Source organism: Dreissena polymorpha, chromosome 3, assembly GCF_020536995.1.
Source record: "Dreissena polymorpha isolate Duluth1 chromosome 3, UMN_Dpol_1.0, whole genome shotgun sequence".
NCBI lineage: Eukaryota > Metazoa > Mollusca > Bivalvia > Myida > Dreissenidae > Dreissena > Dreissena polymorpha.
The window spans coordinates 138,828,264-138,848,710 of NC_068357.1; the positions used below are offsets into that span (position 1 = coordinate 138,828,264).

The 20,447-nt window shown below is 36.0% G+C and overlaps 1 protein-coding gene and 1 long non-coding RNA gene across 2 annotated transcripts in view; both read left to right on the top strand.

Moving 5' to 3' along the window:
- The window catches only part of LOC127871652 (uncharacterized), a 42,063-nt gene that overhangs the window by 15,059 nt on the left and 6,557 nt on the right, over positions 1–20,447 (top strand). The gene's annotated exons all lie outside the window — the stretch shown is intronic.
- LOC127871659 (uncharacterized) lies at positions 10,253–12,088 on the top strand. Its single transcript, XR_008045496.1, has 3 exons — positions 10,253–10,490; positions 11,394–11,494; positions 11,864–12,088. It is a non-coding gene; the product is annotated as an uncharacterized LOC127871659 (long non-coding RNA).

Here is a 20,447-nt window from a genome sequence, read left to right on the forward strand (position 1 = left end):
TAATTATTTGTTATGTTTTATATTCTTTCCAATTGCAATTTCATATAAATACAATTCGAAATATGATAAACCACACCGTCCGCATCACCCCATCTGTATTCTTCATTCTATTTCTTCTTTAAAGAACTTAGAAATTAAATTATAATTGACGAAAATAATGTATCCGAAAACGACAGTCCGAAAAATTGTACGCGTTACGCACATAGAACAAATTGTGCATATCGTTTGACATCAAAAAAATGAAAATTGGAAACCTAGCAAATATGTAATTAATATACAATTTAATTGACATATTGATTACAATAGCATAGTTTGTGGGTAAAAAACAACTAAATTATCACCTTTTAATTTCAAACGATAATCGGAAGATAGTTGTAACATCATCGACATAGATCTACTTATTTAATCATCATCCTTTTGTTAATTCAGATCGATAGTCGGTAGAAATGTAAAGTGATCAACTTAGAAATAATTTTTTTCTTGTTAGGCTCCTTTTTATTTGTTTATCTTTAAATACGATGTTTGCCATCGGCCGCTATACATGTAGTGTTGGCAGACGACAATATCAACTGTGTATTTCCATGAATGACCCAATATTATGTGTGAGCAAACTCAATGTTGATTGGGCAGCTACCATGTGACTTGAATGCTGACTTGACCAATATCGATCCCCGATTAGATACATCTAATGGGAGAATCGGGGCGGGGTTTTCCTCAAATTAACTGTCACTCAATTGCGACACGCTCCGGGCTGCGACAGTGTGTATTGAAAAATTGAGTCAGACCTTGACTAGAGAAAACCGGATGTAGACAAATTCTGATAAGAGGGAGACTGGAAGTCGCTTTTTATCTATAATTTCTTTAATTTTTGGCAACATTTGGCGTAAGAAAGCGACTTAGTCGCTCATGTCGCCCCCTAGCGCAAGCCCTGTTGTAGTAACTGATTGGATAAACATAATATATTAAAAATATTTGTTTGCTCTTCTATTCTATTTTCAGAAAATAGCTCATACATGTGGCATTCAATTTAAATTTGAATTTTGTAGAGACTTATATAGTAAATAACTTAAAAAATTATCATATGACACAAAGGAGTGCCTGAGCTTTGATATTTGGTATAAATTTATCTTGTACAATATGTGTTCAAATTTGGTATACGACTTCAGTTTACATGTATTAAGTGGTCTCCCATAGATTATATATTTAACCAGGTTTTCCGAAGGAAAAAACTGGTTATTAGATTGGTGAATGTCGGTGGGCTGGCGGGCGGGCAGAACAAGCTTGTCCGGGCCATAACTTTGTCGTTCATTGTGAGATATTAAAATCATTTGGCACATTTGTTCACCATCATTAGACGGTGATTCGCGCGAAAGAATTACGTCGATATTTCCAAGGTCAAAGGTCACACTTTGAGTTCAAATGTCAAAGATGGCCATGACTGAGCTTGTCTGGGCCATAACTACATGTATGTCATTCATTGTGAGATTTTAAAATCATTTGGCACATTTGTTCACCATCATTGGACGGTGTGTCTCGCGAAAGAATTACGTCAATATCTCCAAGGTCAAGGTCACCATGACTAAAAATAGATTTATTTTGAAACAAAGGGGGTTAATTATAAACAATCAGTTCAGTTTGAATTGTCTCCCTTTATCAGACTTTTTTATGCCCCCGGATCGATAGATCAGGCAGGGGTTGAAGAATCCACTCGACCACTCGCATATGCGAGTAAAGTTGACGGTCGGGCGAGTAAAATTTATTAAATACTCGACCGACCGGGCGAGTGCTGTTTTTCAAGTTGAGAAATATAAATTCAGTTCCAGAACTCCTTCCACATGGATACAAATTGCGAACAATTTTTCGAACGAACAAAAAATAAGTTAAGTACACAAAGAAACTGCACTTTCGTTTTGACAATGAAAAATGACGTCACGGGCACAGTACAAATAATTCTCGAAATCGGCTGCGCTCTTTTCGTCGTTGTCAGTGCTCTAAGCTAATCGATTAAAAGTGAATTAACTGTTAAATATATTGGTCATTCCGTGAATTTTAATGTAAATATCAATAAAACAATAATACATCACTGGTTAATTATAATACTTTTTATATTTAATTAAAAATAAACAGAAAAAAGTAATTATTAATAAACAATAATTCCGAATTTCGTGATCAGAAGCCTAAGGCAAAAATTTTCCATATTGAAACGGTAACCGTTTGTCAATCAAGCCTGTCTTTCAGTAAAAGTTCATCTGAAATATTAAAATGGAAAAGGGTTCTATTTTAAAATATCTGCAAGGTGGTGGCGACAGGGAACAGAACGAATTAGAAAGGTCGTCAAAACGAGAAGTGGAAAGAATTGAGAAAAGAAAAGAGGTGCAGAAAACGTAAGGAAAGCAAATATAATCCATCAGATAATGTAGTTAATTTGTTTGCAGTTTAGTGTCACTATGTTAAGTAGGTTTAAAAGGTTCAGGTTGATCATAACTATAAATAAAGATATCTATTTGTTTAATGCAGGGCGAGTAGATTAAAGTGAAGGGCGAGTGGATTGTCAGGCCTACTCGCCCTGCAGGGCGAGTGGCTCTGGAAAAATTCTTCAACCCCTGTCGGGGGTATATTGTTTTTGTCCTTGCTGTCTGTCTGTCTGTCTGTCTGTGACTCTGTCTGTCTTTCTGTCTGTCTGTCATTCTGTCCTAAAACTTTAACCTTTGTTAAAGTTTGATAACTTTTGCAGTATTGAACATAGCAACTTGATATTAACCATGCATGTGCAGGGATTTAAATAGACGCAGAATCCTGCGTTTTGAGCAAATTAAAAATAACTCATTTTTGACGCAACTTTTTTTCTGCCGTGCGTCATTTTGACGCATCGAAAATTTGACCTGCGCGTCAGTCAGTTAACATCTCGAGTTCCATGGTAATAAATCCCGCTGTGCTCCAAATTTAAATTAATGTTTCAGTATATGAAACTTGGTCTATAATGGAGGGAATACTATGGGCGTTGTTTTTTCTTATCTCATCTCTTCCAATACACATGTCAACGTCTAAATAGTGCGTGCGCATTAACTGGGTAATTAGCAGCAGTGATTACGTGAAAATTGATTGACCATCCGATAATTGCAGGTTTTTTTTACAGACTTTGCAGACGGCACTGTTAAAGAAAGTTGGCAAAAGTAATTAAAGAAAAAACAAATTGATCAAAGGTCTATTAATTACGTAGATCCACTAGTAAGTCCAGTGAGTTTAGTCAGTTTGTTAATCCACCGATAATTACGAGCAACATCCATCTTATATAAACTGGAATCGCAGTTAATTTTTTATACTAACAAGTTATAATACTAGACATAAACATTGAGAAGAAACATTTCCTCAATTAGATATAAATTCTCCGATTAGAATTAAATTGCTACGTCATGACCTTCAACATTGTAAATGGTGGACGTATTGTAAATTAACATTCAACCGGCGTTCAATTCAAAACTGGCGTTTCAATTTGCAAGTAATGGTGATTCAATAATAGAGAAAGCATTAACTGGATTTAACAAACATTTGATAAGGTTTGTTAAACCCAGGCTGTCAAGCGGTCATACTTTTTCCTACTTTTTCCTACTATTTCTTACTTTTTCATCAGGATCCTACTTTTTCCTATTTTTTTACCAAATCTTCCTACTATTCCTACTTTTTCATTTTCAATTGAGAATATTTTTTTTTAAAGAGTTTATTTAGTAAACTTGCAGGATGAATGAATCAATGGCATGACTGTATCCCTGTTAATGTGCATTCATCTAGATGAGACCTGACAACCCATGCTGACTGTCTGCTAGCACCTCTTCAGGAAGCATGCATAAATATTTATTTCTTATGTATCTTTTGAAAATATTGACATTTTTTTTTAAGTAACAATAGTGCCTTGTTTACTTCCTTAGCATTTGTACACTGCAGACTTCACATACCTTACACAGTTCCCAGTGATGCAAGAGCTGAGGGCACCCATTGTTTATTCCAGTTTTATTTTGTCTCTATTGACAACAATTTGACCAAACCTTATGCATATTTACATGATATTGCTGTTTGGAATGTAGAGATATAGAGATACATGTATTGTATGAGTGGTTATGAAATATGGAATTTATTACACAAGTTATTGGAAAAAGATAAAACTTAAAAGAGTTTTCATCATTTACAAATATAATGTAATAAATTCTGTATTACATGACAACAGATATGATGTTCTATTAATATCATAGGTACATCATGTTTAGTAATTAAAGATAAATGCACAGAGCCTAAATGTCCTGATACATTTTTATGCTCCCGGTAGGGTGGCATATAGCAGTTGTACTGTCAGTCCGTTTGTCTGTCTGTCTGTCTGTCTGTGTGTCTGTCCGAAAACTTTAATATGGGCCATAACTTTTGTAATATTGAAGATAGCAACTTGATATTTGGCATGCATGTGTATATCATGGAGCTGAACATTTTGAGTGGTGAAAGGTGAAGGTCATCCTTCAAGGTCAAAAGTAAAAAAGTACAATCCAAGGGAAGTACCGTAATTACTCAATGTTTTCGGACACTCTAAGTTTTCGGACACCCCTTTTTTAGCAAAAATAATTATTTTTCGTGACTCTTAATTTTCGGACACACGAGTTTTCGTCCATAATTAATATCTCTAAGTTTTCGGACAGTATATTTTACAGCGCTATTTTACCAAATTTCGGTCCTGTTTTCGATATCTAATGACACTTCGATCATGGGGTTTTACAACCGGATTAACATCATAAAACGTGGCAGGTGCATGTCTGAGGGCAACGGGCCATTACATTTGCATTATTTGGTAAATAACCTTGTAAACCGGTATTAAACATTGGTTTCGCCCGATAGCATAAGCGTTATGACATTATCAGGGGTAGTGCCAATTAACAAGTTCAATTATCTACCGCAATGGTATAGCCGATTCTCAGTAAAATAGCTGTTACAAATAATAAACGCGTCAAAGTGTGATGAACCGTATTGCAAGTTTTACGACGAATAGAAGGTGTAAGACAACAACTATCGGAAATGAACAAATAAAGAATTCATAGTTTGCTTTTTTATTGCGTTAATGACAGGTTCATACTAGCGAGTATCGGTACATCACATGCTCTTCTTTGAACTCGTTGGCCAAAGTACAACCTTGTAGTAACTTTCTGTCAAATAAATTAAGCATTTTTAATTATTTAAAATGCAATGCAAACATAACTGCAATTTATTCTATATGGTATTTTACAAGCGCGTGCTATGACCAGTAGTCGTTGATACAATGGACGCTATTTTCGGACACTTCAATTTTCGACTCTAAGTTTTCGGACACCTGTATTTTGAGAATATTTTTTGTATCTAAGTTTTCGGACACGAATAAAAATAATTATTTTTTAGTGTCCGAAAACATAGAGTAATTACGGTAATAAGCTTTAAAAGGGAGATATTTTCTAAACCTGCCAAATGATATATTGAAATTTTATTTCAAAGCGGCGCAATAGTGGGCATTGTGTTTCTGACAAACACAATTCTTGTCTAATGATGCCATAGCTAGTAAGGTAACTTCAAGGTGTTACAGCGTAGTATTAAAATTATTTAACGGCATTATTACACTCTGGCGAAGTAATCAATAATGTAAAAAATATTATTTGAAACTGGAATAAACAATGTAGTGCAACTGTTTCATTGCCCAATCAATGATGTCATAAAAGATGTCAGGTGATAAGGTCCTATCTCCAGTTGCATAATCTGCTCTGCAATGACCAGTCATTTTGAACGTAACGTAAGTTATTATAACTGCACCCTATTGTCAATTTAAAGGTTTCACAATGTAGCTGTAGCAGAGCATTGACACTGCTTTATATACTAGTATTAATCTTGAACAACAAGTCGGTGTATCACTAAATAAATTTGGTCTTCTGCTTAAGGATATAACATGCACAATATATTACCATTTTTATATCCATACACAGAAGACCTCTAACCACTTATTTGATGATACACCAAAATGAACAGCATCTAATTATACTTCTTTATCAGGGTAGTTTTGCTTGAAACTTAATTATCATAGATACACCATAAGTGCTAAAATGCCTAGTGGGAAAACAAAGTTTAACCCTTCATGGATGGAAAAGTTGGACAACAGTGGAAAAACACTTGGATCATGGTGCAAGAGAGATACCGGCAATGAGTTTGCAAGAGATTGTACTGTCTAAATGAAGTCCATCTTGTTGTAATTCTGCTAATCAACTGATAAGTCATGCAGATGGATAAAAACACAAGGAAAACATGAAATACATGCATGATAATTCACAAAAGCGTGGAAGTGCCCCAAAGCCAAGCAGCTCTCAGGGTGGTGGGGATAAATCTTATCTGTATGCAAGTACAACCATCACACAAGGAACAGATACAAAAGGCTGAAATCTTCTGGGCCCTTAAGTTAGCTTCAAGTGGGTATCCATACAGAACATGTGATGGCACTCCTGCTCTGTTTCAAGCTATGTTTCCTGGACCTGTGTCTAAAAGATTAGTATTATGTATTCCTACTTTTGAGGGAAAAGTTCCTACTTTTTGCTACTTTTTTCCTACTTTTCTTGCAAAAGTAGTTCCTATTTTTTCCTACTTTTTGACAAAAGGTCACTTGACAGCCTGTTAAACCAGATAACAACAAGAAAAATTTGGATTATTAATGTTAAACTACTACAGGTAAGTACGGTGGCACTAAGGTGACATCACCGCTCCAAAAAAAAAAGTCAGGAAAACACAAGTTATGTTTTCCCGTCGCCAAAAAAAAATTAACTCGGGAAAACACAAAATAAGTCTGTTTTCAGGAGTTTTTTTTTTTTGCCGACGGGAAAACAGAACTTCTGTTTTCGCGTCTTTTTTTCTTTTTGAGTGGAAAACACAATCGCTATATTGTGCGCACAAGATAATCGGCCAATCACAGACGTGGATTATATGGAGGGAACATTTGAAAATGTCCTAAAGGCAAGTTCTGATATAACAAAACACTACTACTACTACTACTACTACTACTACTACTACTACTACTACTAATACTAATACTACTACTAATACTAATACTACTGATGCTGTTGTTGCTGCTGCTGTTACTACTACTACTACTACTACCTCTACTACTTCTACTACTACTACTACTACTACTACTAATACTAATATTAATACTAATACTACTACTAATACTACTAATACTATTACATCTAATACTGCTGCTGCTGTTGTTGCTGCTGCTGTTACTACTACTACTACTACTACCTCTACTTCTACTACTACTACTACTACTACTACTACTACTACTACTACTACTACTACTATTACTACTACTACTACTACTACTGCTGCTGCTGTTGTTGCTGCTTCTGCTGCTGCTACTACTACTACTACTACTTCTACTTCTACTACTACTATTACTACTACTACTACTACTATCGCTACTGCTACTGCTGTTACTGCTCCTCCTCCTCCTCCTACTACTACTGCTACTGCTGCTACTGCTACTACTACTACTACTACTACTACTACTACTACTACTACTACTACTACTACTACTACAACTACTATTACTACTACTACTACTACTGCTGCTGCTGTTGTTGCTGCTTCTGCTGCTGCTACTACTATTACTACTACTACTACTACTTCTACTACTATTAATACTACAACTACTACTATCGCTACTGCTACTGCTGTTACTGCTCCTCCTCCTTCTCCTACTGCTACTGCTGTAGTAGTAGTAGTAGTAGTAGTAGTAGTAGTAGTAGTAGTAGTAGTAGTAGTAGTAGTAGTAGTAGTAGTAGTAGTAGTAGTATGTATTGTTATATCAGAACTTGCCTTTAGGACGTTTTCAAATGTTCCCTCCATATAATCCGCGTCTGTGATTGGCCGATTATCTTGTGCGCACAATATAGCGATTGTGTTTTCAAGTCTCAAAAAAAAAAAGAGACGGGAAAACAAAACTTGTGTTTTCCGCTCCAAAAAAAACAACAAAAAAACGTGAAAACAGAACTTTTGTTTTCCCGTCGGCAAAAAAAAACAAACTCCTGAAAACAGACTTATTTTGTGTTTCCCCCGAGTTAATTTTTTTGGCGACGGGAAAACATAACTTGTGTTTTTCCAACTTTTTTTTTGAGCGGTGATGTCACCTTAGTGCCACCTTAGGTTAGGCACTCTTAAGTGTACATATTTCGGACATGTATAGTACATTGTATTCGGGTAAACAGTAATAGATACATGTATACTACATTGTAGATGTTCCATGCATTTAGATTGTGTTTTGTTACAAAAGCTATCATAAGGATGATGATAATATAATGACGATAATTATGTGACAGGGGTTTTTCAGCACTGTATGCGCCTCTAGAAAACGGAGGCAGTCCCAAAGCAAACGGACCCAATCCCAAACCGAAATTAAAAAAAAAATCCCAATTTAATTTTTTTTTTTTTTTTTTTTTTTTTTAAGAATGAAGTGTCTTATAACTTGTGTGACTAACCAGTGTTTGTTTTGGTAAAAAATATCTGCTATAAGGTTTTGACTGTTCAGTTCTTATCTCAGAGTGTAACTGTAACTGAAAAACAAAACTGCAGTATTGAATAAATGTTGAACATGCCCAATATTGCATCTGTTATATATAAAGAAGACAAAATAACAAATACAAACAAATTTATTTGTTAAACCACTGAATTATTTAAGCATGATAAATTCAAATTTTTTCCCCAAATGAGCCGTTTCATTGAAGCAAAAATTCCCAAAATGGCTAATTTTGTCGATAAAAAATTCCCAATTTGGTCAGACTCCTTTTCCCAAAATAGACAGAAAAACCCCTGTGTGATGAAAAGGTGATACCGGCTCGTCTGTAGATCTGCCATAGTCATTAGCACTTTTCTATGGAATTCCATAGAAAATATTACGGAATTCTACGGAAATCGATGGAAATCCATGGAATTTGATGGAATTCCATCCACTTGCCAATTTTCCATCTGAAGCTGTTATGGAATTCCACGGAATATCGACTAAAATTCCATGCATTTCTACGGAATGTATGGAAAACACCATGGAAAGTTGGACTTAGCCATTTTTTTCAACGGAAATCGTTATGGAAAATAACTTATACATTTTCTTGGATAGAAATCAATGGAAAATAACTTAGAAAATTTTCGCTGGTTTTCTGAAATGTATTTGTAGTTTAATACATGTATGAATTTATTTGCATCATGTATTTTGTATTTAAAACAAAATGCAATAAGGATAATTATAAATTTGTTCTAGAAATTGGAACAGTTCTTGAACTGTTCCATATTTGTGTTCTAAAACGTATGTTCTGGAATTGTTCCAAAACTGTTTTTTTAGAATAAATCCAGAACATTTGTGGAAAATGGCTTAGGACTGAAACTGTTCTAATAATTTCAAGAACCTTTTTAGAACATTTCAAGGACAAAATATGGTCAAAAAAATTCTAAAAATGTTTTAAAATGTAGTTCTAGAACACATCTAGAATGCTTTAAGAACCAGTAAGTTCTACAAAAGTTCTAATGGGGAATTAGAACACATATAGAACACCTTACACTTACAAATAGCCAAATAGACTTCATAGTAGCTACAGCAGCAGCAGCAGTAGTAGTAGTTGTTGTAGATGTAGTAGCTGTATTAGTAGTAGTAGTTGTTGTTGTTGTAGTAGGTGTTGTTGTTGTAGTAATTGATGTAGTAGCAGTAGTGTTTTTTATATCAGTAGAGGTTGTGGTGGTAGAAGTAGTAGTGGAAATAGTACCATTAACAGTTTCTGTAGCAATAGTAGTAGCAATAGAAGTAGCAATAGAAGTAGCAGTAGTAGCAGTTGTTGCAATAGTAGCAGTTGTTGCTGCTGTTGTTGTTGCTGCTGTTGTTGTTGCTGCTGTTGTTGCTGCTGCTGTTGCTGCTGTTATTGTTGCTGCTGTTGTTGTTGGTGGTGTTGTTGATGCTGTAGTAATTAAAGTAGTAGTTCTGCAGAAGTAGGAGTAGTTGTTACTTTCAAAGCAATTTCTAAAAGTTTAAATTCCTTAACCCTGTCCAAGTGGTATACACACTGTTTTTTCTCAATATCAAACTCAGCCAGTCCAGGTTGTCAAATAACAATCTATCTGATAACCCCAGCTGTGCTTTGCATCAGATGTTGGGTATGTTTGCTGCAAATCTATTGGTTATAAGATATAACAGCCTTTTCTAATTGGCTAAATTCAAATACAGAAAGTTTACCTGTTAGATTGAAACGTGAAACATGGTGAACAATGTACTGGTTTAACTTGTTAAAATAAAGTTAAAGAAATTTAACAAACAGAAGAGTTCATGAGTTTTTCCATTAAAAACACATTCTTAAAATACTTATGTATTTATATCATTTGGAAAGTGACATGAAATATTGCTAAAGAGTGATGCATACAGTGTTTGAGCAGTCTGTCTAGGAATAGAACAACAACTGAAGGTTTGTGTTTTTTATTATTTCTAAATATTTCTTTAAATTTAATCTTCTTATGACATTATTGTAGACCTTTTTATGTGATATTTGAGGTTTTAGTATGGCAAATATTAGTTTAAAAGCAGCTGTCACCCATATTTTCACCAAATTTTCACTTAGTGGAGTTTGCAGGTTGAAAAAGGAAGTAATAAGACCTATGTGGAGAAATTAATAACGTTGAATGTAGTATAGGAATTTTATTATGCAAGGTTATGGAACTGAGGCTAAGGAAGTTTTGTACTGTGCATGGTGAGCACTCAATGCTCATTAATGGTGTTAATGTTTATTATTTTCCCCCGCCATAGGCGGAGGGATATTGTTTTGGCGTTGTCTGTCCGTCCTTCCATCCTTCCGTCTGTCCGTCTTTCCATCAGTCCGTAGCCATATCCTGGAAGTGCTTTGGCGGATTTCATTGAAACCTGGTTCGAGTATATATATATGGATAAGAGGATGATGCACGCCAAATGGAATTGTACACCATCTGTTAAAAACGGGGTTATGGCGCTTTGTATTTTTAAAAAATGCTTGTTTGAGTGTCAAATATAATACTTATGTGTCCAGAAGCATATTGGCGGGGGATATCAATTCAACGTATTTGCTTGTAAATAAAAAATTAAACCAATGGAATTGGTTTTTAGGTATCTGAGTGTGCATTTTCATACCAATAGAATTACACATCATTCTATTTATAGCAATAATAAATTTGTACTAATCATACCAACAAATTAAGTTATGCTTAGTGCTTTGCGATGTATTCACTTCGTTTTAAGTTCTCTTTCTAAAGACCATTTAACAACTTAATATTTAAAACAATTCATGAATTACGTTCCCTACACATTTTCTTTATGTGCTTTAATTACCATTGACCAGTTGATGGAAGATACTGCAGAGTTTGGCAGGGAAATAATCCAACAGCAAAGCGGCTCTTTAAGCGCATTTACCTAGAGGACTTACAGGGCCACAAATTCATGGTAAATATTGTCATGCCCTGGGCTAGATAAGTTATTTTATGTTAACCACCTGAAAGTATTTTGTCTTGGAATTCAATATATTGGTCTAAGTCAGTTACACTTTTCTGGATCCTGTGATAACTTTAAAAGTTCTAAGTATTTTTTCATGAAACTTGAAACATGAACAGATGACAATAAGGACATTTTGCACGTCATTTCATGTTGTTTATAATGCAAGAATTCTGGTTGCTATGGCAACAAATATATTTAACAAACTAAAAATAGTAAAGTTTAACAGGTAGGGGACCATATTGCTTTGCAATCTCTTGTTATAGTTTGAATGTAAATAACTCTTTGCTTTAGAAATTATTATGATTTGTTATTCTGTAGAGCACATGTGAGCAGTATACAATGTACCTCATACCAAAAAGGACCCGGAGGCAGTGACTGGTGTTCAATATTCTCAGAAGAAAAGGAAAATGGCAGTGGAAGACTTGGACAAACATTTTTAAAAACTAGCCTCTGTGTTAAGCCTGGCAGTCTGTGGCTGGTGACATGTTTTATTTTGGTTACTTCTTGTATAAAAAAGACCAGTTATTTATTTTGTGAATTGTATTTTGTGTTTGTTTTTTGTCTTAATTTATTTGTGTTTTTTTTAATTTAGGAATTTGAAACTTGGATAATTGAATCAAGTCCGTGTTCAACAGTACTGAGCATAGTATAATAAATAACAAATTTACAACAGTTGTTAATTTGTTATGTATTATTATTAACTATGCTCAGTACTTGAATACTGGTTGTCTGCATGGGAATTTGTTTTCTAGAAAGTTGGTTTCAGACTTAAATATTTTTGAAGTTAACCTTCGGAACTTTTCTAGAATTGTACTGGAACACATCAACTAGAACTGAACTTCTGTTATCATACTGAAAGTGTTCTAGAATTAATAAGGAACAGTTGTTGAACGTTAAAACTTATGAGAAAAAACTCTAGAACAATTGTGCGTAATGTGTGTGTGCATGTAATTGAGTGTGTTTATGAACATATGTTAGAAAGGAAGTATACTTGTCATAAGAGAAATGTAAAATTCTACTTCTATGTTTTATATTGTGCCTTTTATAAGTTTTTCTTTTCTCACCTGTATATGCGGGCATGTTTATGGATGTGTTTTTGAATGTGTGCATGCATGCCTGTGGTTAAGAGAGTTGGTAATTTATGAAAATGTAAAACCACTCATTTTTGAATATGTACTGTGACTGCATGTGTGTGGTTAATGATTGATGCCAGATCTTGTTCTTGTTTAACTTCTATGATGAAACTTTTAGTTACATTCACATTTGTTTTTCAAAATCGATAAAATGCCTATGATCTATAATCTGTTTTTTTCTATTTTATTCCAGCTTTTTAATAAATTCCATATCTTTTCACGGAATTCCATATAATTCTATGGAATTCCACAGCATTCTATGGAATTCCACGGCGTTCTATGGAATTCCACGGCGTTCTATGGAATTCCACGGCGTTCTATGGAATTCCACGGCATTCTATGGAATTCCACGGCATTCTATGGATTTCCACGGCATTATATAGAATGCCACAGAATTCTATGGAATTCCACGGCATTTTATGGAATTCCTTCCCATATCAAGTCCCTCTTCTGTTTTTTTTTTCACTTTTCCATTGATTGCATGGAATCGGATGGAAAGTTAGTGCCAATACTCCACGGAATTCCATCTAACGATTTCCATAGAATTCCATATGATTCCACGGCAAATCTACAGACGGGAGTACATATCTTAAATTACTTAAATGTGTGAAATGTCCGTCCGTCCATCCATCCGTTAAAATTTGCTCGTAAACACTCTAGAGGCCACATTTCTTGTCCCATCTTCATAAAACTTGGTCAGAAGCTTTGTCCCAATGAAATCTCGGCCGAGTTCAAAACTGGGTTGTGCCGGGTAAAAAACTAGGTCACTAGGTAAAAAAAAAGAAAAACCTTGTAAACACTGTAGAAGTAACATTTCATGCCCAATCTTCATGTAACTTTATCAAAATGTTTGTCTTAATGATATCTTGGTTGAGATCAAAAGTGGTTCCGATCCGTTGAAAAACATGGCCGCCAGTGGGTGGGGCAGTTTTCCTTATTTGGCTTTAGAGAAACCTTGTAAACTCTCTAGAAGTCACAATTTTTGCCCAATCATCATGAAAGCTGGTCAAAACATTGGTTCAATTGATGTCTCGGACGAGTTCGAAAATGGTCAAGATCGGTGAAAAAACATGGCCGCCTGTGGGCGGAGCATTTTTCTCTATATGTATATTGGCAGTTTTCCATATTTTTGGCTATAGAGAAACCTTGTAAACACTCTAGAAGTCACAATTTTTGCCCAATCATCATGAAAGTTCGTCAAAACATTGGTTTTATTGATATCTCGGATGAGTTTGAAAATGGTCGGGATTGGTGAAAAAACATGGCCGCCAGTGGGCGGGGCATTTTTCTCTATATGTATAAAGTGAAAACATTTTAACACAGTAGAAGTCACATTTTGGGCCCAATTTTCATGAAATTTGCTCAGAACATTTGTTTCCTTGATACGAGAGTTGAGTTCAAAAATGGTTCCGGTCAGTTGAATAACATGGCTGCTTGGAGGGGGGCAGTTTTCTCATAATTTTTATGCCCCCCCCCCCTTTCGAGAAGAGGGGGTATCTTGTTTTGCTCATGTCTGTCCGTCCGTCCACCAGATGGTTTCCGGATGATAACTGAAGAGTGCTTATGCCAAGGATCATGAAACTTCATAGGTACATTGATCATGACTCGCAGATGACTCCTATTGATTTTTAGGTCACTAGGTCAAAGGTCAAGGTCACGATGACCCGAAATAGTAAAATGGTTTCCGGATGATAACTCAAGAACACTTATGCCTAGGATCATGAAACTTCATAGATACATTGATAATGACTCGCAGATGACCCCTAATGATTTTCAGGTCACTAGGTCAAAGGTCAAGGTCACGGTGCCCCAAAGCAGTAAAATGGTTTCCGGATGATAACTCAAGAACGCTTATGCCTAGGATCATGAAACTTCATAGCTACATTGATTATGACTCACAGATAAACCCTATTGATTTTCAGGTCACTAGGTCAAAGGTCAAGGTCACGATGACCCTAAAAAGTAAAATGGTTTCCGGATGATTACTCAAGAACGCTTAGGCCTAGGATCATGAAACTTCATAGGTACATTGATCATAACATGTTGATGACCCCTATTGATTTTCAGGTCACTAGGTCAAAGGTCAATGTCACGGTGACCCGAAGTAGTAAAATGGTTTCCGGATGATAACTCAAGAACGCTTATGCCTAGGATCATGAAACATCATAGGTACATTGATCGTGACTCGAAGATGACCCCTATTGATTTTTAGGTCACTAGGTCAAAGGTCAAGGTCACAGTGACCTGAAATAGTAAAATGGTTTCTGGATGATAATTCAAGAACTCTTATGCCTAGGATCATGAAACTTCATAGGTACAATAAGCATGACATGCAGATGACCCCTATTGATTTTCAGATCACTAGGTCAAAGGTCAAGGTCACGGTGACCTGAAATAGTAAAATGGTTTCTGGATGATAACTCAAGAACGCTTATGCCAAGGTTCATGAAACTTCATAGGTATATTGATCATGACTGGCAGATGACCCCTATTGATTATCAGGTCACTAGGTCAAAGGTCAAGGTCTCAGTGCCAAATAACGTATTTACACAATGGCTGTCAAGGTCACGGTGACTCAACTTAGAAAAATGGTTTCTGGATGATAACTCAAGAATGCTTACGCAGGATCATGAAACTTCATAGGTATATTGATCATGACTCGCAGATGAAATAATGATGAAACTTGACCAGGTTGTTTGTCTGGGCAATATCTAGGTCAGGTTTGACATTTGGTAAAGATTGATTGAACTGTCTCCTCTCAGGTGAGCGAACTAGGGCCATCTTGGCCCTCTTGTTAAGATATTGTGTTACTTTTAGAGCATATTTTTATCTAAAAAATTGAATAATACAGACAAAAACACAACGCGCTTCAAAATTGATCCCAGCATTTTTTTTAATTTGACTTCTCAAGATTTCAGTCCAGGGGTCATTGACTCCTGGTTTTTAAAATCTATTGAAATCTCTGATGTGTATCTCATGGACTGATGGAGCTGCCCATTTTCAGCGTTTTTTTTTAGAAAAAGGGGAAGACGCTGGACGCTGGGTGAAAGGGGAAAATAGAGTGCGAAAGAGACATATTTGGGGAAAAAATAAAAACTGTTTTAATCAATGTCTATAACTCATCTTCCCTGATTTCAGGGTTTTTTCACCACTGTCTGCGCCTCCGGAAAATGGAGGTATTCCCAAAGCAAAAAAACGGCCCCATTCCCAATCAAATCTAGATGACATTTTTTCCAATTAATTTACAATAAAGAAGTTTTCTGTCAAAATCATATAAAAACGTTAACAAACAATAATGACATTTAGAGTGACTTTCCTTTATCCATTACGTTTTATAGCATGCGCTTACCAACTCAGATGTAAGTACGTTTAGTTTGAGGATTCTTCTACCAAAATTTACAGCGATAAAGTGCAACATGTTCTGCATGACTTTGCAAAAAATTAGGAACAGCAAACTACACATTCTAATCAACTCCATCTATAGACGCTTATTTCTATTTTAACGTGATTTCGCGACCACCGCAAATGAGCTAGTATTGCGATGGATAATTAAGCAATCAAAATTAACAATTTTCTATTCAAAGCTAAAATAAATGCTAAAAAAGATATGTTTTATTAAAAAATGATATTCTTGGAGGGGAAATGTATTTTGAGGGGACACATTCTGGTAGGGGAATATGCCGACTCTCGGCGCCACTTTTTTAGTAGAATAAACCCCTGATTTTGAGTGGTGAAAAGTCAAGGTCAAGGTCATCCTTCAAGATCAAAGGTCAAATATCATTGTATTTTTCTTTCCTCAAACTTTAACCTTCGTTAAAGTTTTATCATAGCTTTTTTAATATTGAAGATATCAACTTCATATTTGGCATGCATGTGTATCTCATGGAGCTGCTCATTTTGAGTGGTGAAAGGTCAAGGTCATCCTTCAAGGTCAAAGGTAAAAAAAAGTATAAAAATCATTTCTCCATTTAATCTCTTACTTACTTCTCGTTGAGCTGCACATTTTGAGTGGTGAAAGTCAATGTCAACCTTAAAGGTCAAAGGTATAATGTATGGCTTCAAAGCGGCACAGAAGGGGGCATTTTGTTTCTGACAAACACATCTCTTGTTCAAATTGAAAACCTGGTTTTGTGACAGTTTTGTCCCTTGTTTAAATCATGCCCCTGGGGTCATTAGCCACACATGAAGGTCATTAAACAAGATTATTCAAGTAGTGCTTCGGCCTTTCAAACTGGCAACACCTTATCACACAGTTGTACAATCTTGGGCCATCTTGGCCTTCTTGTTAATGCAGTTTTGTTGCATGTTTATCCTTTTTAATCAGATTTTCAATACTCATACCATCGTTACGAAATCACCATTGATGTCTGTCTCTCTGTCAGTTAGTAGACAAAAACTTGTCTGCAGGCGTTATCTCACACTTTTGAATCACACAAGCGGTGTCCAACAAATTTATAGCCCAGAGCCTGAGGGCTTAATTTTTAGCTCGACTATTATATATGAAATATATATAGTGGAGCTATCCTACTCAACCCAGCGTCGGCGTTTCCGTTTCGTTAGCGTGCAAATGTTAAAGTTTTCGTAATACCCCAATTATTTTCATTGTCCCTTGACATATTAATTTCATATTTTGCATTCTTGTTTACCAACATGACCCCAACCTATAAACAAGAGCAGACAACTCTTAAAAGCATTTTGTCATAATTATGGCCCCTTTTCCACTTTTTATATGCAGCAAATGTTTAAGTTTTTGTACTACCCCCATTTATTTTCATTGTCCCTTGACATATTGGTTTCATATTTTGCATACTTGTTTACCAACATCACCCCAACCTATATATACAAGAGCAGACAACTATATCAAGCATTTTGTCATAATTATTGCCCCTTTTATACTTAGAATATGCATATTATTGATAAATCTATGTTAAAGTTTGTTTACTACCCCAAATATTTCCTACATCCTTTGACATATTGCTTTTATATGTTGCATACTTGTTTACCAATATGACCCCAACCTATAAACAAGAGCAGACCACTGTATCAAGCATTTTGACATTATTATGGCCCTTTTACACTTAGATAATTGAACATTTTGCTTAAATTGTCATAACTTCTTTATTTATGATCACATTTTATTATTACTTTGACAAAACAGCACTTACCTGAATACCACAATGGATTTCACCCAAACAATACCCCACACCCCTACCCAGAATCTCTCCCTCCCCCCAACCTCCCCCCCCCCCAATTTTTTTTTTAAACATCATCTAATAAATTACCACACCCCACATTATACACCCCTCTCAACCCCCACCCCCCCCACCCCCCCAAAAAAAAATAAATATATTTTTTTAAACATCATCTCATAAATTACCCCACCCCACATTATAACCACCTCTCACCCCCCCTACCCCCCCCATACCCCCTCTCAACCCCCCCCCCAAAAAAAAAAATTTAAATTATGTTTTTTTTCCTTTTTAGCTCACCTGAGCACAACATGCCCATGGTGAGCTTTTGTGATCGCCTTTTGTCCGTCGCCCTTCATGCGTTGTCCTTTGTCAGTTGTGCGACGTCAACATTTGCCTTGTTCACTCTCTAGAGGCCACATTTGTCTGATCTTTATGAAACTTGGTCAGAAGATTCATCCCAATAATATCTTGGATGAGATCGAAAATGATGCCGGTTGGTTGAAAAACATGGCCGCCAGGGGGCGGGGCATTTTTCCTTATATGGCTATAGTAAAACCTTTTTAACACTCTAGAGGCCACATTTATTTCCAGATCTTCATGAAATTTGTTCAGAAGATTGGTTTCAATGATATCTTGGATGAGATCTAAAATGGTTACGTTTGCTTGATAAACATGGCTGCCAAGGGGCGGGGCATTTTTCCTTATATGGCTATATATGGCTATAGTAAAATCTTGTTAACACTCTAGAGGCCACATTTATTGTCTGATCTTCATGAAACTTGGTCAGAAGATTCATCCTAATAATATCTTGGATGAGTTCGAAAATGATGCCCGTTGGTTGAAAAACATGGCCGCCAGGGGTGCGGGGCATTTTTCCTTATATGTCTATAGTAAAACCTTGTTAACACTCTGAGGCCACATTTATTGTCCAATCTTGATGAAATATGGTAAGAAGATTTGTCTTAATGATATCTTGGATGAGTTCGAAAATGGTTACGTTTGCTTGAATAACATGGCCGCCAAGGGTGGGGCATTTTTAACCAGGTTTTCCGAAGGAAAAAACTGGTTATTAGATTGGCGAATGCGGGCGGGCTGGCTGGCTGGCGGGCTGGCTGGCTGGCTGGCGGGCTGGCGGGCTGGCGGAATAAGCTTGTCCGGGCCATAACTATGTCGTTCATTGTCAGATTTTAAAATCATTTGGCACATTTGTTCACCATCATTGGACGGTGTGTCGCGCGAAATAATTACGTCGATATCTCCAAGGTCAAGGTCACTCTTTGAGTTCAAAGGTCAAAAATGGCCATAAATGAGCTTGTCCGAGCCATAACTATGTCGTTCATCGTCAGATTTTAAAATCATTTGGCACATTTGTTCACCATCATTGGACGGTGAGTCGCGCGAAATAATTACGTCGATATCTCCAAGGTCAAGGTCACACTTTGAGTTCAAAGGTCAAAAATGGCCATAAATGAGCTTGTCCTGGCCATAACTATGTCATTCATTGTGAGATTTTAAAATCATTTGGCACATTTGTTCACCATCATGGGACGGTGTGTCCCACGAAAGAATCACGTCAATATTTCCAATGTCAAGGTCGCCACGACTAAAAATAAATTAAAAAAAAAAAAACTTACAAAGGGGGTTAATTTTTTTTGGTCATTTCAAAAGTTCAGTTTGAGTTTTCTCCCTTTATCAGATTTTTTTTTCACAATGAAAACCTGGTTTTGTGACAATTTTGTCCCTTGTTCCTTATATGGCTATATAAGGCTAAAGTAAAATCTTGTTAACACTCTAGAGGCCACATTTATAGTCCGATCTTCATGAAACGTTATACTGTCAAGCACTCGAATAGTCGAGCAGGGGTGGCGAAATCAAAAGTCCGAGTTGCCCGAGCATACATTTGCTTGTCTGGGCAACTGATCTTTTTCAATTAAGTTGTCCGTGGACAACCAGTCGGGTCGAGGAATACAAAAAAATACATTGAATTAAAGCCGTAATTAATTTTTGCAAAACCGGATGTTGACATGCGATTACAGCGATTGTCAGTGCAATTTGCGGAACAATCAAGCTAAAATACGGGCACTCTCCTGCGCAGTGATCTCCCTTATTCTATAAGAGACCGGGAGCATGCTGCATTTTCAACATTCTGCCTGACTGTTAGACAGTGCACAGACTTTTTTTTCTGTTACAATCAGACATTCTATACATGATGGTGACGTCACTATGTTATTGTCAGTAAGACCGGAGTGTACACAATGACAGACAACTTTAACGGTAAAGATGGAACGTTTTTAAAAAAATCTTCCTCAACAGAGCAGAATAATAATAACACTCGCTTTGCAAGATTTAAAAGTCTTTATATTGTTTATAATATACTGCTATAATGAATGCACCATGGAAATACAACTATAACTAAAACAAGCAAATACTACTCATTTTAATTAATTCCACATTATGTAACATCAGGCTTGTCGCAATTGGAAAAAATATGCCGGTCATCCAGACAGGCATTTCAGAAAAAAACAACATAAAAACGACATATTGGATGATGATCATCCAACGAAATATGTATCATGG